Below are 22,396 nucleotides of genomic sequence, written 5' to 3' on the forward strand. Positions count from 1 at the left end.
CCAGAACTCGACAGTCAGCGCCTGACCCAGAGTGGGTCAACTGGACGGAGAGGCCAGAGGCGCCTCGGTGTGGTCAGTGGGCTCACCCCACCCACACTCCTGCCACAGAGGGGAGGCCGAGGGGAGAATCGCATCATGCCACTCACTGCTGAGCTGCAAGGTCCCTGAGGGAGGTAGCCCTCTTAGCTCTAAGCCCTTATGCCTCCTGGTGAACACCATGAGCTGTTCCTAAGGAACAAAATTTGCAAGAGAAGAATTACAAAGGGATTAAGTCAGAGGGAGCTGGGGCTGCGGGAAATACCTACGGAGAGCAGACACGGGGTGGCTGCACAAACACCTGTGCCCACTTCACAGCCAGAGGGTTCTGCAGATCTGATGTCACCTGGAGAGCAAGGGTGAGAGCTCTGTCCAGGCCCTCTTCCAGCCAAAGACAGTGAGCACCTACACAGCTCCCCACTCGTCCATGGCCAGAAGCCAAGGTACAGGGCTGGGGTGTCCCTCTGTGGCCCTCCACCCAGAAATAGTCATAGGTCCCCGCCAGGTCAGACCCTTCCCTTCCCTGTTAAGAGGATTCAAGGCAGAATCTGCCCACACATCAGCATCTGTTTCATCTTTTCATTAAACTCAACATTCCCTGCTCTGTAAGCTGCTCTGATGAAGAAGAAAATTAACCAGTAGGCAGTAATGCGATTTTATAACATGGCAAAGGTCCTTTCTTCCTCCTTCCCCACTAACACACGTGTGCACGCAATCTGCCATGTTTTAACCTTTTATTATATTGATTTACTTAATGCCAACCTAACCCTAGGCAAATATCTCCATCTTACAGGCAAGAACACTGAGATTCAGAAGGTGCAGGAAGTTGTCCAGGGCATACAGCTGGTGAGTGACAGAGCCAGTCTCAGAAGCCAGCTCCAAGGAGCTGGGTCTTTCCACTCGGATACTCTGACTCAAAGTAAGAGCCTCCTCTGCATCTGAGTCAGAAATGATAAAATTAGAATTTCACTTCGCCAGTCACAAAATCTTAAGTTTAGGAGAAACTTTGAAGGGTTTCCAGGTCCGTGACCCCAGCAAATGTCAGAATTTCTTGCATAGTGTCCTGGTTTCTGCTTCCATGCCCCACACCATGGAAGTCTCCTGGTTTAGCACATGCTGGCTGAGAATAATTGGACAGTTCTCTGGGGCTGGAAGGTGAAATCTCTCTCCCTATAACATATTTGCTCTGGGTCTGCTCTTGGGAACGGACAGAACCTAAGCAGCGTGTCATCGGAATTCTCTTCTTGCAGACTGTACTCTCTCTGTTCCTTTTGACTTCCTCTTCTGTGGAGGTTTATCACCAGTCTCCTTGGTATGGGGTCTGGTTTGTTCAATCTCAAAGTGAGACCAGTGGAATGTGATGGACTAGAGGGACTTCAGCAGAAGCACAGCCCTCCAGAAATGAGCTGACCAGCCTGGAGAATGGACCAGAACACACTGTCTAACCAATTCATTCATTCACAAGTCGTAATAGGCTGGGGGCTCGTTTTGACCTTGTCAGGAATGAAAACTTGAATGCCTTCCCCATGTGCTGCACCTAAGCCACATCCTCTCCTCCCCCTGGTCCAGCAGGGCGTAGGATACACCTGACCTGATTTCAGCACATAGGCAAATGCCCAGCAAATGTTCCTAGACAGCCCCCTGCTGCCTGGCCCCTTCCCCCTGTTCCCTAGCACCACTGACTCCCTAGGGCTCAGCCTCACCGCCCCGCTGCTCCGGTTGTCCCCTCTGCCAAGGGGCCCCCAGCCCAGGCACCTCTCAGCTCCTTATGCAGCCTCCTTATGCATCTCCAGGGGTCACTTGGAAGGCTCTGAACTCACCCTCACGCAGCCCTCGGGGAAGCGAGGGTCACTGTCACAGGCCCTTTCTCTGCTGAAACTATTTGCCAGCATTTCTACCAAGCCCCGGGCTACCCTGAATAGGCACAAGGGATTCTCTACCCAGAGACCCGAATGTGAAGAGCAGCTACGCCCCTCTGCTTTCTACTTCCTGCCACCCTGTGTGGGCTGTGTCTGCCCTTGAGCCACCCCTCCCCGAGTCCTGGGGTGGAGAGTGGGGCACGCGACACCTCACTCTTTGTCTTCTGTCTTCCTTCGTGCCGCACCCCCAACTCTACCCTTCAGCTTGTGGTCAGATGCCCAAGCTTCACTCAAGGAGAGAAAAAGGAATCTTCTTGGGCCGTCGCCCTCGGGACAACCAGTCACTCAGGAATATGGAGCATGTGCTTGCTGGGGGGGAAAACAATTCTAGTTTGAAAAATGCGAAGCAGAGCAAGACTTCCTTGTTCTAGACTTCTAGGCTCTCCTGAAGCCACAAACCCATTGATTCCGTGATAGGAGCATCGTGATTCCTGAGAGTAAAAACCCATTGTTCTAATAACTCGAAAGTCCCCTCAGTTCTTCCTCATGGCACAGGACAAACATCCACAAGGACTTGCTGCTTTACCTCCCACCCGTTCACTCTTCTGTCCTTGCCACTACGTCCTCCTCCCAGCCGAGTTCTGTTTCTGCCAGATCTCTACTTGGCTTTTGACAAACAGGCCCCTAAGCTGTCTTTCGGGGTGCCGTTTCACTCATTAGTCATCCCCCTGTGGCACAAGAGAAGTCATACCCCAAAGGTGTGCTGGTATTGGCTCACATTGCTATTCTCAACCCAAGCCTTGGCATATTTAAACCAGTCAAGCTGTGGTTATCTTCACCCCAGCCACTTTATTCTTTTGGGGGGGGCTGGGGTATATCGGGGATTGAACTCAGGAGCACTCAAGCTCTGAGCCACATCCCCAGCTGTATCTTGTATTTAATTTACAGACAGGGTCTTGCTGAGTTGCTTAGCGCCTTGCTTTTGCTGAGGCTGGCTTTGAACTTGCGATCCTCCTGCCTCAGCCTCTGAGACGCTGGATTTATAGGCGTGCACCACCACACATAGCCACTGTGCCTGGCCTGCCACTTTATTCTTAATGCTCTTAATATGGGTACACACGCGGAGGTGTGGGGTGTGTCTAAGTTGTATAGCCCTGTTCATTGTAAGCACAGATGCAGCAAGGTCTATACTGTGACTGCACCTCCCGGATGGACTCTCCTGGAAGCAGCAAGCCAACACCACACCTGTCCTGGACACTGACCCCAGCCTGTGCCTCCACACCTCCCCCTTGCCCCACCAGCAGTGTCCTCCACCACCAGGGCCCTCACACTGCGCTGCCTCACCCTGCACCTGGAGCCAGCCCAGGCCAGCAGCATCTATGGGTTTGTGCCACGGTTACTTCTCAGAATCCCTTCCCCATGTCAGGTTTCCCTACCATAGGAACGTTTTTTATTATTATTCATTTAATCTAATTCATTCAGCAAACATTTGTGAAGAGTTTCACTGTCAAGTTCTGTTCTATGCTGGAATAGGGAATGGGTGGGACAAAGCCATGCTTCCGAGGTGACTTTCTGGTGGAAAGTTCTGGATGCCCAAGAACACACCTAAATAACAAAAGCACTGCAGATTGTGATTGGTTCCTTGAAGGAAATAAATAGGATCATGCAAGAGGGAAGAGGGGGCCAGTTAAGGGAGACCCAGGAGGACTCCACTGAGGTGCCTCGGATTTAAACCAACTCCTGCCAGACAAGAAACAGCAGAGGAAAAGGATTCCAGGCCCAGAGAGAGACCAGAGCCAGAGCCAGAGCCAGGAGCACACTGGGATCTTCAGGCACCAGGGGCTGTGTGGGGGCTGAGAAAAGAGGAGAGAGGCAAGCAGTGGAGGAGTGGGGGTCTGGGGCCAGGGTCAGCCTGACTCTGGCCAGCTGGGAGCTGCAGGAACAGAGGGAGCATTTCAAAGCTCACACTGGCTCCTTGAGCAAGATGGAAGTGGGGACAGGGCAGGGGTGGGGAGTGAGCCAGCCAGGCTCATGCCCTTGTCTGGAAAACTGACGGGGGTGCTGGTGATGGCTGAGACAGAAGGCAGGGGAAGGATGGGAGGTCATCAAGGAGCTGGGACTAACAGACTTTAGGAAAGTGGTGGAGGGAAGGAGCGCCTCACGGTGGGAGCCAGAGACAGAGTATGGGGACCAGAGGGGGCCATGTGCCCACAGAGGCCTGGAACCCTGTGAAGTGTGGGCCTGTGTGTCTCTGTATATGTCTGTGTGTCTGTCTATCTGTCTGCATAGGATCCAGGGAGAGCTGGAACCTTCCAGAAAGATCCACCAGGGCTGGGGGTGGAAAGAGGCAGAGGCCTCCTCGCCAAGTACTAACAACCTGAAAATTAAAAGAAGCTGTGTTTCTGGTCATGACTGCCACCCTCCCCCCCAGCGGGGTGCTTCCCCGTCATAACAAAGGAATGAGAAAAATGAGCTTCACATGGGAGTCGCTCCCACCATTGTTCTATCATCCGCATGAGACTTTGCGCGGTGGACGGGCATTTCTAGCCTAGCTTCATGACCTGCCTTCATTTCTGTAAGGGTAGGGGTCTCCAGGTCCTAACAAGTGACTATAAATAACTCAGACACAAAGCATGTCGCTCTGCCCTCCCCAGCCGGGAGGAGGCCACCCTCTTGCACACCACCCCGTCACCCCCCAGCTTTTTTTTACCCATCAATATCTCCGCTGCTTACTCATGTTCAGCTTGTGGCCAACTATGACACTCCAGGATTTGGGTTCTCCTGGTGTTCAGCTCAGAAGGGCTTAAGCTGTTTGTTTTTGTGCTGGCCGAGTAGACTGGCCCAGCGAAACCACCCTGAGAAGCATTTTTAAAGAAAGCCAGACCCACTTATGAGTGAAGGCTAAAGAAATACTATCTTGGAGTCCAGGGTGAAAACAATTCCATGTTTTAAAGACCTACAAATGTAACCCGAGATCCCCCAGCCCCTGCCAGCCCCAGAGCAGGAACAATAGAACCTATATTTGGCTAGCTCTGGGCCTCCTCTGCTCAACCCCTTCTTGTCAACCCCCACCCAGTATTTCTGGAGGTCCCCAGAAGGGCTCTCAAGGTCAGGGCTCAGACAGACGGGAGCTCCCAAGACAGCTGAGGCGTGAGCTTCAGTTTGCTTGTCTGAAAACTGAAAACGTAAACTCTGAGGAGTGGGGAGTCTCACCCACAGCAATGCTCTAGGGATAAAATGACCTCGTGTGTATAAAGGACCTAAGCACAGGGCCAGGCACCTAGTGAGTGTTCAATAAACGCTGCTGCCACCACCACCACCATCAGTATCCATCCCTGCTCCCCGGCAGCTCTCTCCTCCTGTCCCTGACCCCCAGAGTGCCTGCTGCAGAAGCCAGCCACCTCTCCCAAGGAGCGCCTTGGTCTTCATGCATCTGGGCTCCTGGCCAGCCTGCCCCACAGGACATGCCCAGGCATGTGTCCCTCACCCTCACACTGAGCTGTTGCCACATGCAGACATGCAGGGACACAGGCAGGCACACCACTAGCAGTCTTGCCCCTCTTGCCCCTGGTTGACCCTCTCTGCAGGGCTCTCCCACCCCGACACCCAAGACAGGAGAGCAAGTTCTGAAAAAACTAGCTCCTGACAGGGATGGCTTTTGTGGGTGTATTTAATTTTTTTTAGTTGTTGATGGACCTTTATTTATTTATATGCAGTGCTGAGAATCGAACCCAGTGCCTCACACATGCAAGGCAAGTGCTCTACCACTGAGCCACCACCCCAGCCCCATTTTGTCAGTGTTTTGTTTTCTTGTTTCTTTGGTTTGGTGCTGGCGACTGAACACAGGACCTTGCACAGACTAGGCAAGTACTCCACCACTGAGCTACATCCCCAGTCCTTATTCGAAGTTTTATTTTGAAACAAGATCTTGATAAATTGCCCTGACTGGCCTTGAACTTACCATTCTCCTGCCTCGGCCTCCCAAGTGGGTGGAATTAGAGTCATGCGCCACCACGCCTGGTTTAGAAATGACAATTAAAAGCATGAGCCTTCCCAGGAGTTTCTAAAATTACACTGATGGAAGCCAAAGACACAACACCTGGGATAAGTCAGACACACTGGAGAAAATAGCTGGGGCGGTAGAGCACAAGGATTTGGGGTGGAAGACAGAGCAAACAGCAGTTACCCCCATTTCCTACACCATGCAAGTCCCTCATTGTCAACATGAAGCCAGAAACTTGTGGTGGTATTCCCGAACCTGAGGCTCACATGCCAACTCCGTCATTTGTAGGGTGACTTTGACAAGTCTCTCATCGTCCAGTGAACCACAATTTCCTCATCAAGAGCAGCACCTGAAGTCCCACCTCCATCTGAGAGGAGGCCTTGGTCGCACCTTCACCCCCGCTGTGCTCATGAGCTCATCACTGTCTCCCTGGGTGCCCACCATGTACCGGAGCCATCAGGCCTGGGGAACAAAGGCCAGAGGTCAGTGGATTCTTACCTGTGGCTCCGCGCGTGTCTGTGGGCACACAGTGCAGGCCAGGGGCACAGGGACTGCTGGGAGCCAAGGCAAGGCCTCCACCTGGACACTGCAGGGGGTTCAGGTAGAAAAGGTGGGAGCACATTTTCTAGGAAGGGAAACGAAGATGGAGAGAGCATGACAGGTGGCTCTCCCAATGGAGAATGGGGAGGTGAAGCAAAGCAGCGAGAAGGAGGGAACCACAGGGCAAAGGTCATGCTGGCTCCCCTGCAGGGCCACGCAGGCAGCAGGGGTGTGCTGCAGAGCACTGCAGCAATCTGGAGAGGCACAGAGGCCAGCGCACAGTGGTGGCAGCAGGAACAGAGAGGAGGAGGGGAGAGGAAGTGGAGGGAAGCTGGCACCAGAGAGAGAGAGAGAGAGAGAGAGAGAGCCATTGCCTCAGACCCACAGCCATATCAGGCAGGCCAACTTCAAAGACCACAAAGACCAATGTTCTGCCTAGCAGGTGCAAGGCCCTGGGTCCAGTCCCCAGCACCACAGAGTAAAAATAAAGACCACTGTTCCCCTGATTCCCACACTGCTCTGCAGCTTCTATTCCTTGCTCCCTTGAAGAACAGCCTGTAATTAGTCCCCAGCCCTGGCTGCACACTGGGATCATCTGGAGAGCTTTTAAAATGCGGAGGCCCAAGCCCTTCTCCAGACCCAGCAAATCACAGCCTGGGGGGAGGGGGGCCCAGATGGCTGCATTATTTTATTTATTTTTTTTTTTAAGCCCCCAGGTGATTCTAAGACACGGTCAAGACTGAGACCCACTGGGCAGGATTTTTATTTTGAGGCAGGGTCTATCTAGCTAAGTTGCTGAGGCTGGCCTCAAACTTGGGGTTCTCCACCTCAGCCTCCCAAGCTGCTGGGATCACAGGCACGTACCACCATGCCTGGCTGGACAGGCATTTTGAAACATCCTCTCAGGAAGACAGCCTCCCGGTCTCAGTAGGGCAGGACACCCTACCCAGCCTTTCTCCTGCTGTTCCCATGGCCCAGAACTGTTCCCCCTCTGCCTCCCAAGGACAGTTGCCTACTGACCCCATCTTGGTTGAGGCACTGCCTCCACAGGGGGAGTTCCCCACATATGGACACAGGCCCTCCTTTGCTGTCTCTGCCTGTTTACCCACCTGTACCCAGCCCCAACTCGGCTCCTCAGGGGCGGGGATTGGAGCCTAACTACCGTCCTAATCAGACAAAAAAAAATCTTATTTCTATTATAGTTTGCTTCTTCCTAGAGCTCTATCTTTTCACTAGGAATTGGAGTTAATCCAAATCTATCATTTGAATTTAAAAGGGATTTTCCTTGAGCAAGTGGAGTGTTTGAGAAGGGGCCACGGATCTGGGAGTCTCTGGGAACAGGAGGCATCACCAGGCAGGATGGGGGCTTCCTACCCAGCCAGCCTTTGTCATGGCCTCTTGACCCCAAACGTCTCCCCACTCCCTGCAGCCGGCCTCTGTATCCGGGCCCTGCTGTCCCTGGCGCCATGCAAGGCTGCAGAAGGATGAGCGGATCTGTGGGGAAGATCCAGTAGGCCCTGAAGGGTTCTGGAAAGGCCAAACGCGTTCACAGCGAGGATTTGGGGGTGAGGATCAGGGAGCCCCACTGCCTACTGAGGCCCAACCAACAACTGACCCTCAACAAGTTCAAAATCAAAATCCCCTCTCGCCTTCTCCTTTCTGTCCCTCCGCTACCCAAAAGCACCACCTCTCTGCGACTTCCTGGTTCCTATACATAACCCCACCCTCCTCCCGGCCAACATCCCGACCCTGCTTTATTTCTCCCAGTCCTCAGCCACTCGCCCCCTGCCCCCGCAGGGTCCCTGCAGACACGGCCCCTTCACCCTTCTCTCCATCCTTCTCCCTGCGGTGGCCTTCCACCTTGGCCCACTCCATCCTCTTCCCTTTAGCTTTTCCTTGGGGCCAGGACACCCCTGACCCTGTGACTCTGCTCATCAAAATTTTCATGGGACCCCACCATTACTGAAGAAAATACTACCTCCCGCAGAGGCATTAAGACTCCATAGATTCAGTGGCCTGATCTCCAAACACTGGTCCATATTCTGTGCTCTGCCCAGATCCCCAAATGGCCCAGTACTTTTGCATCTGCTATTTTCTCCATTTAGAAGAAATGTCATCTTTCCAAATGTCAGAATCCTGCTCGTTCTTTGAGGTCTTGGCTTGCAGCCTTTTCTGACCCCCAACAGCATCCCCAACACCAATGCCTCTCCTTCCTTGCATTCCCATAAGGCCTAGCTGGCAATATGGCCCAGTGGAGAGCACCCAGACTCTGTCGTCCCCTAGTCACAGTTTAAACAGTGGCACTGTCCTTTACTGGCTGTGTGATGGAGAGTAAGTGCCTCAGCCTCTCTGGGCCATAGTTTCCTGGCTCACACCATTCAGGATTGGTAAGAGTACTAATTGTGACAGCCTGTAGCACAGTGCCCAGAACATTGTAAGTGCTCAATAAATAGCAGTTTATTAAAGTCACCTCTGTTCCTTCTTCAGGTGGCTCAGCTGAGCCAGCTGTCAGTGCTTCTGCAGACACACTTGAAAGGACATCTCCTGCGGAGCCCTGTTCATTTACAGCTGTCCATTCCTGCCTCTGGTGACCTTGGGGACTTTCTGAACCACGCATGAGGACCTTCAAGGTGAATGTGTCTCTGTGGCTGGGAACACTCCCCCCACCTCCTCACTGATGCTGTCCCCATCCGAGGTACACCCCTCCAAAGCCACGACTTGTACATCCATTTGGGGACAGGATGCATCACCCGCCCTCTCCCCCCTGAGCTGCAAAGTGCTTCCCAGAGCTGTCAGCCCATGCTCTTCAAGTGACTTTAATAATGGAAGAAAAAACGTCCCAGCACTTGGTTGATGCTGATGGACCTGAATGCACTGCAGCAATCACACTCGGCTCTCCTCAGCCCGAGCTGCCCTCCCAGAACCTCAGGCACAGACTTAGTGAGGATGTCCTTCCACAAGGACAGTAAAGGCGACTAGGCCCACTTTCCACATGGGACCAGAAGACAAATGCCAATAAGGCCCTCTGCCAATGGCGGGGCAGATTTGGGGACAACAAGGGGCTCACCATACCTCAGGGAGGGTACAGGCCTGGGTGCGGAGCCTGCCTGGAGAAGCCCAGAGGGAGGTGAGCTCAACACTGAGCAGCTCTGGTCTTCAGAGGAAGGGGTGCTTCTGATCCAAGGTCACTCTGTGTAGTCTTCCAGGAGAAAAGAGCCACCCATTGGGTCCTTTGTGACCCCAGTGAATGCCGAATGGGACCCAAGCCTGAAGGCACCAGAGAAACACCAAGCAGCACAACCTCGCTGTGTCCGTGTCCATGTTACTGGAGCCAGGACTTGCCGCAGGACAGCCTCTCCCCAGAGCCCTAGGAAGGCACACCTTTGCACCCACCATCGAAGGGGATGTTTGTCACTGCGACCTGTTCTCCCCAGCCCCGGGGACTAACTCCACATCCTCCAACCGTCTGCAGCTGGAGGCCCTTCAGCCCGGCAGCCACGCTGCTGGACAGGACAGAGGGACGCAGGCTGCTCTGCTGGGATACCACCTGCAACCAGGCCACCCCTCCTTCACCTACGCCTGGACAGGACCGGAAGGACTCCAGCCCACGCACTCCCGCTTCCTCTTTCCTGAACAGACAGGGCCGCTCCTCCGGCCCACTCTCCTGAGGACTTTGTTCCCTCTCAGGCTCACTTTCTCCTCCCCACAGAGCTCTCTCTTCTGGCTTTCTCCCTCCTGCCTGTCCCCCCGTCCTTCCAGCTCTCCCAGGCAAGCCTCTGGCTTTCTGCCCACCATGGCCCGTCCAGTCTCCCCCTGTCCTTCCTCCCGTCCTCCTCTGCCCGGCTCTGCTCCGCTCCTCTCACACTCCTCCTTCCTCAATTCAGAAGAAAGCTAGCTGAGACATCCCCTGTCCTCCCCCTTTGCCGCCCAGCCTCTCCCTCCAGCACACAAAAGGGGACAGAGGCACCAGATGGCCCGATGCTAACAGAGGGGCTCAGGGAGGCTGCCGCCCACAGCGGCCCCCGCCGGGCCTTGGAGCCATCCAAGCTGCTGCCGGCCCAGCCGCCCAGCTGGCAGAGGAGCAGGGCACAGGGCCAGCCTCCACAGCACGAGGCCAGCTCCCCTGCCCAGCCCGCCCAGGCCAACCGAGGGAGTGGGCATGGCTGCCAGCTGAAGGGCAGAGGGTGTCACCAAGTGTCTGAGCCTTGCGCACCAGGGGCAAGCGTCCAGTGGCCTGCAGGAACCCCGGCTTTGCAGGAGGATGGAGAGGAGTGACCAGCACTCTGCTCTTTCTGTGGAACAGGCTGTGACAAGGAGGGGCCTCAGCAAGGGGTGCAGGAATGGATCTCCTGCAGCTCCCCCGACAGAAAGACGACTGAATGACACTGTATGACACAAATGGCTCCCATGTTCCAGCTGTGGCAGAGCCAGGTGCTGCGCTAAGTCACTGACTGTAATAGTCCTCATCCTTCAACAGTCCGGCAGGATAAGCATTCTGGTTCCCATTTTACAGACAAAGAAACTGAGGTTCAGAGAGGTTCAATGACTTGCCGGGAGCATCATAGCTAGCAAGCCAGTTAACACAAGGTTTTCCACCCAGTTAAGATTCCATAGATCCTGCTAAGGTAAGGGGACACCTACAGATGCCCCACTAAGCCCTTCAGGAAAGCTGCACAGTGCAGGGAGATCCACGACCAATAGGCGCCTTTTTAGGCTTCGCTCTTCCAGGCCCCTTTTCTGGAGGTTCTGAGGTACACCAGCCTCTCTGGGGTCACTTGTGTAGGAGCAGGCAGGCTCAGTACCCAGGACCAGGCCCAGGACACTGGGAAAGATGTCTGCATCCCTCAGAGTCTCAGGTTCCTAGAATAAAAAAATGGAGGTAAGGTTTTCTTCAACAGCGTGCTGTGAACATGTGGGGTGCTTGGCTTGCGGCCAGCAGACCCAGGCACCCTGCTGATAACAGGTCCCTTCACTTCCCCCTGGGCCTGCGGTTCCAGAGTCCACACTTGAGAGAGTGAAAGGGAATGTCACTCGTTCCACTGACCTTTGACTCGGGCCTTCATGAAAGTCCATGCGTGCCCCTCCCCCCACCAGCCAGCTCCCACAGAGCCTGGCACAGACTCACAAAGAGCCAGCGCAGGACCACAGAAACACAGGAACAAGGAACAGAGGCCGGGGATTTCCAGAGGCCAGACCTCTGCTCTCCGAACTTTCATCGAAAGGACTCCAAACTGGCCTGCCTCACCCGCTAAAGGTCAACAGCGGGACTTGCTGAGGGCTCTGGAAACCTGTCAGTCTTCAGGCTGCTCCCGGCCTTCCTCCCCTCACCCACCGAAGCACTGAGACAGGGCCTTGGACGGTGACAGGCTCACCCCAGGTGGTGGCCCTGCTGCCCTGGTCAGCCACCATCAGCCCTCAGGCCATCCTCTCCCACCAGCCTAGGCATCAGCCAACACCCCTCAAAACCCTCTTCCCTGCTTCGAAAGGCAACGCGTGGCCCCCAGATGCATGCTTCGCGGCTAACACTAAGTTGGCGCTGAGTCACCTTGAGGGTGGGCAGTCGGGGGCAAGCTCCCTTTCACCCCACTAGTAGAGGAGAGGAGGGTCCAGGAAACTCCTGCGACGCTGCCCACCTGGCTCCGTACACTCACCCTACCTTCCCTCTCACAGGTGACGTGGGCTAGGCACTTTCTGCATCTCCCCTCCTGATGAGCTGGGAGGCAGGTGCCAGTCACCTTCACTGCACAGATGAGGGGACTGAAATGTTAGGCTTCACAGCTGCCGACCGTGAGCTCCGGACTCCATCCCAGGACTTCTGGGTCCCCGACTCAAAAGTAGAGCTTTTCTACTCCACGGTGACTGCCTCTAAGATCAGCCTCGAGTCTACTTCTCCCCCTCTTTGTTGTCCCCATCAAAATGACACCATCCAAGCCACCATCATCACTCACCTGGGCCATTCATGTGCCTCCTGATTGATCTCCTGGTTCCCGTTCTTGGTCCCAACACCCACTTTCACAACAACCAGGCTGACCTTGCCATGAGCGATCACGTCACACCCCTACTGCGTGGAAATGGAGATGCCACTCCTTACTGTGTATGGAGTCTCAGACATCATGGGATCTGTCCCTGCTCACTCTCCCTCCTCATCTGGTACTTTGCATCCTCTCAGTCACCACATCTGGCCACACGGGCCTCCTTTTTCCATCCTCTTTTCTACCCTAGGACCTTTGTGCTGGATGCTTCCTCTCCTCTTGTCACTCCGTACAGCGCCCTAGTTTTATTTTCTTCATAGCACTTCTATCTGAAAGCATATTATTTATTTACTTCTTGGGTGATTTTGTTTGTTGTGTCTGACCTCGCTGGGCAGTGTAAGCTTCACGAGATATTGTGGTCACGTTCCCCACGTCACCCTCGTGCCTATCACATCTGCCAACAGCAGGTACTCAATAATGACCCACAGGTGAGTAAAGGACACTAAGGAGATTTCAGAGCAGATGAGTGGAAGGCATCAGAGGAGAGGGAAGCTGGGAGATTTCACCTGCAGTGTAGAAATGGCCCTGCTGAGCTTCGTGGGCAGCGGTGGGAAAGTGTGACTCAGGTCTGGAACCAAAGAAGACAATCCAGCTTTGGCCAAGAAGAAGGAACGCTCTGGAAGGGTACAGAAAGAGGGTGGAAATGTTGGGTTTGTGGTGGCGGTTGGTACTGTTTTAAGACTGCTCAAGGGGAATTCTGCAGTGGCTCAACATGAACAAACACTAAAACTTCTAGAAAATAGAGGAACTAGAAACACGGAGGGAACTAAATGTTGTGAGCTAAAGTGAAAGAGGTTCCTGGAGCTTGGTCTCCTGCCTATGGGCTCCCATGATCCTCAGGGAGGTCTCTTCTAGAAGAAAACAAAAGAGGAGGGGAAGGAGGAGCGAGGAGACCACTGCTCCCCTGACTGTAAAGTGGAAGGAGCCAATGACACAAGCCCTCCACCTTCCGAGGACAGTGAAGCTCACGTGCTGATCATGTTCCCAGAATGCACCCTGACCTCAGAGAGACGTGAGTGTAGACAGGGTGGGAGGGTAGAGAGTGGAAGGCAACCCAGCCCCCTGGAAAGTTCGCTCTGGCCCCTCCCTGCACAGCCCCTGCAGCCCAGGGCCCTTCCTGTCTGAAACCCGTGCCCGAGTGGCTTCTCCTGCTTCAGCCTGTGTTCGGAGGATACTTGGTACAGTCCAAGGGATAAATGGGGCCCATCACTCTGAAGCATAAATTTTACTACATTGTTTTTATTAAACAGGGATTTTATTTTGCAAGAGATGCAAAACATACATGAATTTTTAAGATAAAATGTCTTTCATGAATTTCTATAGCAGTTGCTATAAATAGCCCAAAGGACATTTACTGTCCCTGTAGTTCAGTGATCACTAGGAAGAGTAGTGTAGTGGTTGGGTGTGTGGGTACTGAGACAGCCAGACCACTCAGCCACTCTGTGCCTCGGTTTCCCTGTCTGTAGATTTGGGTTGGCAATAATAGTACCTCCGTTCAGGTATGTAAAGTGCTTAGAACAGTGCCTAGCACCTGCTAAGTGTCAGCTATGTCTTGCTCTGGGCAAGTTGAGAAGTGCCATGACAGATCGCAGAGCCCGCGATTCCTCACACCATGTCACCCTGAGCTGCCTTCTCTCCACAAGAGCGTTGGAACCAGGGGGAGATGGGAACAGCAATCTGGCTTTTACACATGACTGACAGGTTCAGGTGCCACCCACACCCTGCCCCGGCGGGAGAGGAGGATGAGGGGACCTGCAGAAGGCTGATCCCTTACCTGGAATGCACATCCTGGATACTCTCCATCTCTACCTTCCCTTTCCTACAACCCTAACCCATCCTCGAAACAGGGCTGGGGCTAAGTGAAGCAAATTAGGTGCCCAGACACCAGGGGTAAGGAGGCACTCACCACCCCCAGGGTGGTGGCAAGAGCCCAGCATTTGGTTCAGCTCTTACTGCCTCCAGGAAGCCCTGCCTGAACCCAACCACCTAAGTAATGCTGGCTATTCCTCGTTGCTCTCACTGCCAGTCAAACGCCACTGTAACTGTCTGGTGCCCCATCTGGCCACCCCACTGCACACGAGTTCCTGGATCACACCCTCATCCCTTTTCTACCTGCAGAGCTGTTGAACACAGAGAAGGCACCAAAAAATGCTGAACAGACCATTCTCAAGGGGAATAATAGGCCTGGAAAAAATAATAGGCTAAGCCAAGGATGGAGCTCAGTGGTAGAACACTTGCCCACATGTGAGAGGCCCTGGGTTCAAGCCCCAGTACTGTGGGAGGGGGCCCTAATTACCCAAGTGGGACCAGAAGAGGCCCAAGGGTTAAGGAAGAGAGAAGAAGAGAAGGACAACCAGGCACAGTGGCACACACCTGTAATTCCAGCTCGCCAGGAGGCTGAGGCAGGAGGATCCCAAGTTCAAGACCAACCTGGCAACTTCGATCCTGTCTCAAAATCTAAAAGGGCTGGGGGTGAAGACATTGCTCAGTGCTAGGCAAGTAAGAGCTCTAGCACTTCAATACCTAATATTAATACCTAATTAATACCTAATAATACCTAATCAATACCTCATATTAATAACTAACTGCAAAAATATCAAAATAAAAGGAAGATGAGAAAGGTGGAGTGCAGGGCGGGCCCTTGGAATGTCTCATGGTGAAAATGTCCAGGACCTTAGGGACAGACACCAAGAAACTGGGAAACACTCCCTTCTCCTTCCTGGAAAGTGTGGTGTTCTGGAACTTGGTGATCATTCTTTCATTCATGCAAAAACCCGTGCTGAGCCCCGCTGGGGCCAGGTGCTCTGCTGGAGCAGAGACTGGAGAGGGCACAGGCCCTCCCCAGGGCTCAGGATAACGGTGGCCATCTAGGCATGGGCCAGACACGACTGATCCTGGTACGAGTCGCAGTGATCTCAGCCTTCGGGCCACCTTGTGGCAACGCTACTCAGGAATTGTGCTTCAGGAGAGAGGAAATGAAGAGAGGGAAACACCCCACATGAAGCAGGTGTCTTGTTGTGGGTCCCTGGCATCACTGATCCTCTTGTCCCGGGGGCCCCTATCCCCGTCCCCTTCCTTGTGGCAGTTCCAATAGCCAAAAGATAATCTCCACACTGCATAAGCTGCCCCTAACTAACACAGGCAGCAGGAGGCAGTGGAGGAAGCAGAGCCTTGGACTGGATCTGAGTCCCAGATGTGGCACCTCGCTGCTGAGTGTGGCTGGGAAACCCCTTAGAGACCCCTCCAGTCTGTGCTGCCTCAGTCCCAGCACTGCTGACTAAATGACATTACACATGCAAAGACGCCAGCACAGAACACAGTGAGCTTCAACGAGTGCTGACTCCATTCCTTTGAATAAGGAACTATGCAATATATACATACGGCTTCATGGTTTGTAATTGGGATGTTACAGTATCTCCCCCAGGTTAAAAGCTCTCTTTCTTTTTTTGGGGGGTGGGGATGGGGGACCGGGAGTTGAACTCAGGGGTGCTTTACCACTGAGTCACCTCCCTGGTCCTTTTTACTTTTTATTTTGAGGCAGGATCTCACTAAATTGCCCAACTGGCCTTGAACTTGGGATCCTCCTGCCTTAGCCTCCTGAGTCACTGGGATGACAGGTATGTGGCACCACACCTAAGTCTATCCATCTGTCAAATAACAACAACTGTTGTCAGGCATCAGATAATTCCACTTCTGGTCTGCAGAGGCCCAAGTTCTGTTCTGGGAACAGGTAGCATTTTGTAGGGCCAGTCTTCCACCTGGGGGCATCTGGAAATGCTAACAAAAACCAGGGCACCCTGGGCTGAGTCAGAAGACACAGAATGGAGTTGGGAGGTGAGTGGAGATGAGTGACAGCAAGGGCAGTCCAGAAAGAACAAAGAGCTTGAGCGAAACCTGGGTGAAGGGCTTGCGGCACACGCGGGGACCGCAGGCAGGGGGTGTGCAGGGGGACAGGAGAGGGTGTGAAGACCTGTAGGAGCTGTGGCACCACAGTCAAGGTCCAACCTAAAAGGAGTTTTCTTTTTTTTTTTTTTTTTATTGTAAACAAATGGGATACATGTTGTTTCTCTGTACATGGCGTAAAGTCATACCATTTGTGTAATCATAAATTTACATAGGGTAATGTTGTTTGATTCATTCTGTTATTTTTTCCCTTCCCCCCCACCCCTCCCACCCCTGAAAGGAGTTTTCTTGAAAATAATGGATCGGCATTTCTTTGGAAGGTACGGAGAGGCACTCTCCAGGTCCAGGTTGGGTGGGAGAGGGTGGGAGGCTCCAAGCAGGGAGACCAGTCTAGAGGCCACTGTGATGACAGACTGATAAACGATTACAGCCTGGATTAGGCCAGGGACCCAGCAATGGCAAAGAGGATGTAGAGCCAAGAGATGTTTGGAGCTTAAGAAAAACAGGTACAGAAAGTAGGAAGGAGAGAAAGGGAGGTGCCCAGGAAAACCTCCATGTCCCAAGCAGCTGGACCAGGGGCTGTTGACAGAGACAGAGAAGCCAGGAGGAGTGCAGAATAGGTAGTGAACCTGATTTCAGATAAAATGAGTATGAAACACTACAACTTGCAAGCAAGACTGAGCTCAGCCCGAACCTGAAGGGTAGTGGGCACGTCGTCTTAAGCCTCCCAAGTTCCGATTCCCGTGTGGAACGAAGCTGAAGCCTACTTCATGGAATTCTTGAGAGAAGGTAGACTGAGTAAGACAGTCACCAAGAGGCACCAGGCCCCAGAGCTGGCACACGGTGGGAACCCCATGAATATTTGTTGAACCTGAAGGTGACTGTGATCCCCGGTCTAGAGTGATGACAGGAGTGGTGGGCGGCTTGCTCTTTTCCTCGCTGTCTCCTTCTGTCTCTCTTAGGTGGAGAGGACTGTGGTCAGTTTTGCTGGGCAGCCAGCAGCTCCACAGGGAGCCCCCCACCCCAGGGACATGCCTCACCTCTTCCCTCTCCTACACAGTCGCCCCACCTCAGCAGGATTCCGAAGACGAGGAGTTGCTTCCCAGCACCCTGACTCAGGCAATCCAAGCGCCCGGTTTCCAACCAGCGGGGACCCTGAGGCAAGTCTTGCTATGGGAAGATAAACCGGTTGTGATTACCTCCACCTTCGGCAAAGCCTCGGCCTCCGACTACTGTGAGAACCTCATTCCCAGGAAGAAGAATGACCCTGAGTTGCAAGAGTACATGGGACACCTCCCTGGCCAGACCGTGAGCTTCCTAAGAGCAGGAACTGGGTCACACTGGTCCTCCTTTCCCTCCAGGTCCCTGTACCTGTCTATCTGAGTACATGGTCAAGGAAGGTTAGTTTGATTTATTAAATTCCTTTGCCTTTGGTTTCTGTTCTAAGCTATGGTTTCCTACCAGGAAAGCAGAGTTGGACACACTGCTCAGAACTCGATAGGAAAATGTCATGCGGGGTCAAATGTAACAGGATCCAGGGCCAATAGATCCTGCGGCCTTCTCCTCTTCACCTCTCCCCCTCCAACTCTGAACCTGTCCCAGCCTATGACACAGTGACCAAGTATCTCAGGAGTAGATTCCTGAACCTTGCCTGAGACAACGTCGTAGATTCACAAGCAGATAAGATTGGGTTCATCAGTCCTCAAATTACATGATCTTCAGTAAGAAATCAGGGCAGCTGCAAGAGCTTTCTCCTCCCCAAGATCTCAAAACTGAACCACCGAGCTCTGGAATGGAGCAAAGGTACCAGGGCCTGTTCCCTGACACAGGTTCTTGCCACCAAAAACAAGCCAATGAACACTAACCCGCTTTCCTTCCCTCTTCACCTCTTGGGCCTCACTGGCCAGTATGAGGCAGACACCCATGGGCTGCTTCTTATCCCAACCAGCTGAAGGAGACGACAGGGACTACTGGCCCTAGATCCTGTTAACCTTGACCAGCATGACATTTTGAGCCCTGTGCCCTAAATAACACTCAAGGAGTGTCAGCAAAAGGGTTGCTCCCAGACCAGCCTCCCCTCTCCAGTGTCCCTGGGCCATGGGGTCCCTCACGTGTCTCCCAGTCCTGACTACCCTTGCATTTGGACCAGCATCTGACCCTCAGGGGAGCAACCAGTCATCTCCAATTGGAGAACAATCAATTTAGACTTCAGAGGTTTGGGAGACCTGGAGAGATTTTCCTAAATGAGATCCCCCCTTCCAGCACAGACTCCCAGTTGCCTAGCAACTGGAAGAAGCGATCTGGAAGTCTGGAGCTTATTCTGCAGCCCCCTGTGTAGTGATGAGCTTGGTGGCCCACCTAGGGTGGAAGGCGCTGCAGCTGGTAATTATCAGGGGTGACCGCCATAATCTCAGACCTGCTATTACCGTGTTTACGAAGGAGCGATTGCTACAGAAGCTCGCGCCACTGGCCTTTCCCAGGCCCTCACCCTTCCCGCCCTGTGCTGACTAAGGCATAGAAATAGCCTCCAGCCATTCCCAGGAGTAGAAGCTAGAGCCTCATAGAGCCCCGGGGTGTTCTGAGACCGGTTCTGCCACTTAAGCTGCTCCCCAATGCTGTGCTTGGTCCCCAAAGAGGAAGAAGGTGAGTGAGGCTCAGGGCACACACCCCTGGCCTGGGTGGGAACAGGGGCATCCAGTGGGCAGAACCAGAGGATGCTTGGGAAGGCCAGAGAGCTGGTCTTGTTAAAGAACTGCCGGCTTTCTTCCTTTTCCCGCCTGAAGCCAGGGGTCTGTTCTCTGCCCTCCTTTCTGAGCTGCCTCCCTAAGGCCAGGCTAACTCAGGAGTTGGAAATGTTAAGCAACCTCCCTTCTGGTCTCCATGTCTCCAGATGTGTCAACTGTGGTGGGGAAGAGAAAAGGGGAATTCGAATCTCCAATGTCATGCAGTCAAGGAGGAAGAAGAACAGAGGTCTTGAAGGCCAATCCTCCCGCTCCTCTTTCTTGGGAACTCCCTTGTTTATGAGCTGCTAACCTGAGCTTCATGGGCGAAAAAATAAAACAAAACAAAAACAAACAGACACACTGAGCAAACTGTCTCTCTGAGCATGATGTGTCAACCTCTCAGACAGCATCTCACTCTGCTTTCTGTCTCCATCCTCCATGCCTTCGTCCTGAATCCTAGATCCAGCCACACTGTGCCCCACCTCTTTTCTTTGGTTCCTCTCCCTCCACAAGGCAAAGGCCAGAACACCATGGTGTATACCTGGGAATCCAGATCATGGGAACCGTCTAATCAAAGTCAGGGACTCACAGACTGTTAAATCTTAGCCTGCCATTAGACAGAATCCAATGTCCCCTTTTTACAGATAAGCAAATTGAGGCCTGGAGAGGGAAGGTGGTTGGCCCATGATTGCATTGCTGGTTAATAACAAAACTGAAATCAGGGCCCAGGCTTCCTGACTTCTACTGAATTGTTCTTTCCAACATACCAACCTGCCTCTTGATTCTGCTTGCAATTGGGGTCCAGACCCCAGGAACATATATTTTTTTAAATACTAGCATTGTTAAATACCTGACTTTTGACTATGGTTTGCTTTATTTTAACCAGGGATTGAACCCAGGGGCAATATACTACTGAGCCACATCCCCAGCCCTTTTTTTTTATATTTTATTTAGAGACAGGGGCTGAGTTACTTAGGGCCTCGCTAGGTTGTGAAGGTTAGCTTTGAACTTGGATCCTCCTGCCTCATCCCCCCAAGAAGAGGTTGAAAGCCCATCCAGGAGCACTACTGCCATTTTCTTTTCTCCCCTTCTTGGTTTTTTTTTTTTTTTTTTTTTCCGCCCCTGGTGCTGGAGATTGAACCCAGGGCCTCCCGCACGCTAGGCAAATGCTCTACCACTGAGCTACACAGCCCTAACCCCCACCCTTTTTTAAAATTTATTTTTGAGACAGGATCTCAAAAAGTTGCCCAGGCTGACCTTGAACTTGTGATCCTGCTGCCTCAGCCTCCTGAGCAGCTGGGATTACAGCATGTGCCACCATGCTTGGCCTGCCACTGTCTCTTAATGCTGCGCTGCTTCCTCTAGCAAGTAACTGGTCCCCTGAATGCTGCCTCTTAGGAGAAACTGTTTCCCCTGTTCTTTCCTTTCTTCTTTTTCTCTTTCCACTGCCCCTGTCTCCCAGCTTCTCATATTCGTGGCAGAAAAGCCTTTCTACCTCCGTGACTTCCCCTCACAGTGAGGAGAAACATCAGTGAAAGGTGCCCACTCAGCACCCTTGGGGTCGGGGGTAGATGTCACCAGTGCCTTGTTCACCAGGAAGCCTGGCCTGGTAGAGCAAGTCCCTGACCCCTGCCGTGGCCTCTCTACTTTGGACAGGGCTTTCTTTGCTCAGATTCTTGCAGACCTTGTGGCTCAGAGAGCCTCAGAATGGCTCAGAGGGCTTCATAAGCCCACATGGCTGGGCGGCATCCTGAGAGCTAGATTCTGTGGGTCTGGGCTCAGTTTATGAAATTTGCAATTCAAGTTCCCAAGTGAGGCTGATGCTGGTGGTTCGGGAACCACACTTTGAGAACCACCGTGATAAAGGACATAACTCATCCAATGGGATGACCATGGGAATGGAACATAGAGAGGACCAGAAGTTGGAAAGGAGGGTTAGGGCTGGGAACGCGTTTGACCAGCCACCCACGCTGACTTCTGCATGTGCAAACAGTGTAGACACGTGTAACCAATCCCAGGCTGGTCCCCAGAGGAGTGTAGCAATTTGGGAATTAGGAGCCTAGAGATGAAATCCCCTGGCAGTTTAGTTTAGATTCTCACTGCCTGTGTCCTCCCCGTTTTCACTCTTCCTCTTCCCTCCCCTCGCACCAACTTCCCGGCAGAGAAAGTTCCCATATCTTTGGCTCACTCTTCTAGTGCTCTGCAGCCAGCAGCTGACTAAGGGGCAGGAAAGGAGGCCGCAGGACAGGAGCACGGTCTGCGCAGACCAGTAGGTCTCTAAGTACACCTGATCGCCAGGCACAGGGGCCTGAAGGTGGGTGCAATATGCTCAGAATGCTTGGGGAACAGGACTCGCTGGCCAAGTGCAAGAGGACATGGGACCTTAGGTCTCTGGCCCCCACTGTCAGAAAGGAAGGCATGGGGTGGGGTCAGGGAGGCAGAGGGGCAGCAGACACAACGTGTGGCCCCAGCAAGGCCATCATTTGCTAAAGATCGTCCTTTCTGCTCCTGAGATCCTTCAGCAGGGCCCAGCCAGGACCAGATGTCTGCCAGATTTCCAAGAGGACAGGAATTTAATCCCTTGGGAGGTAGAAGAGGGCGGCTCTGGGAGATGGGGCCACCTCTGTGGAGGGGGAGCCACTTGCCAATCACCCTGGCCCCAACCTCCCCTCTGTGGTTGTCTAATCCCTCTGCAGACCGTGAGCATGGCTGTTCTCAACCATCTGCTGAGATTGCCAGGAAGAGTGGGAAGCAGAAGCCTTCCTGCTCCAAGATGATTAAATGCTAAAAAAGCTGACCCAGCCCTCCTGAGTCACTTCCCAAAGAGCTTCCCAGTAGCCAAGGGGCAACATGCACCCAGAACCAACCTTCCCTGCAGGCTGAGGAGGCATATGGTATGTAAGCCCGGCAGAGCCCTGCCCCCAAATCCCTCTCCCACCCCTATGGTAAGGGCAGAAATCGTTCTTAGGTTTTCACTGCTTTGGGCCTTAGGCTATTTTGGGCAGAGAAGCATGAAGAACTCTGGGATTGTTCTCTGCAGCAAAAGGATGCCATCTGGGAGAGGCTGTGGGGTTGATAGGAAAGAAGTGGGGACAGAGAGAGAACCCGAGAGCTCATCACCATCCCAGCCCCCTCCACGAAGACGCCTCATACCAGTGTGCTGGAAAAGCATCTCAGACACGCCGCCCTGGGCCCCTGTGAGCAACACGTTTGGCCTCTCCCGGCCTCCACATCCTCCACACCCTCACTCCTTCCCGCCTCCACCTGCCAGGCATGTTGCAAGACCATTGACCAATGTTT

At 53.3% G+C, this 22,396-nt stretch overlaps 2 long non-coding RNA genes across 3 annotated transcripts; one reads left to right on the forward strand and one right to left on the reverse strand.

The window, feature by feature from the left end:
• Positions 1–9,223: 9,223 nt before the first annotated feature.
• Positions 9,224–22,381, reverse strand: LOC124961145 (uncharacterized). The gene is made up of 3 exons (XR_007104245.1): positions 22,250–22,381; positions 12,977–13,086; positions 9,224–11,298 (listed from the first exon to the last, which is right to left on the reverse strand). It is a non-coding gene; the product is annotated as an uncharacterized LOC124961145 (long non-coding RNA).
• On the forward strand, positions 16,172–19,366 carry LOC124961853 (uncharacterized). 2 transcript variants are annotated; one of them, XR_007104343.1, is made up of 4 exons: positions 16,172–16,304; positions 16,654–16,693; positions 17,434–17,773; positions 19,264–19,366. It is a non-coding gene; the product is annotated as an uncharacterized LOC124961853 (long non-coding RNA). The 2 variants fall into 2 exon arrangements; XR_007104342.1 differs by lacking the exon at positions 16,654–16,693.
• Positions 22,382–22,396: the final 15 nt, after the last annotated feature.

Source organism: Sciurus carolinensis, chromosome 12, assembly GCF_902686445.1.
Source record: "Sciurus carolinensis chromosome 12, mSciCar1.2, whole genome shotgun sequence".
NCBI classification, from domain to species: Eukaryota; Metazoa; Chordata; class Mammalia; order Rodentia; family Sciuridae; genus Sciurus; species Sciurus carolinensis.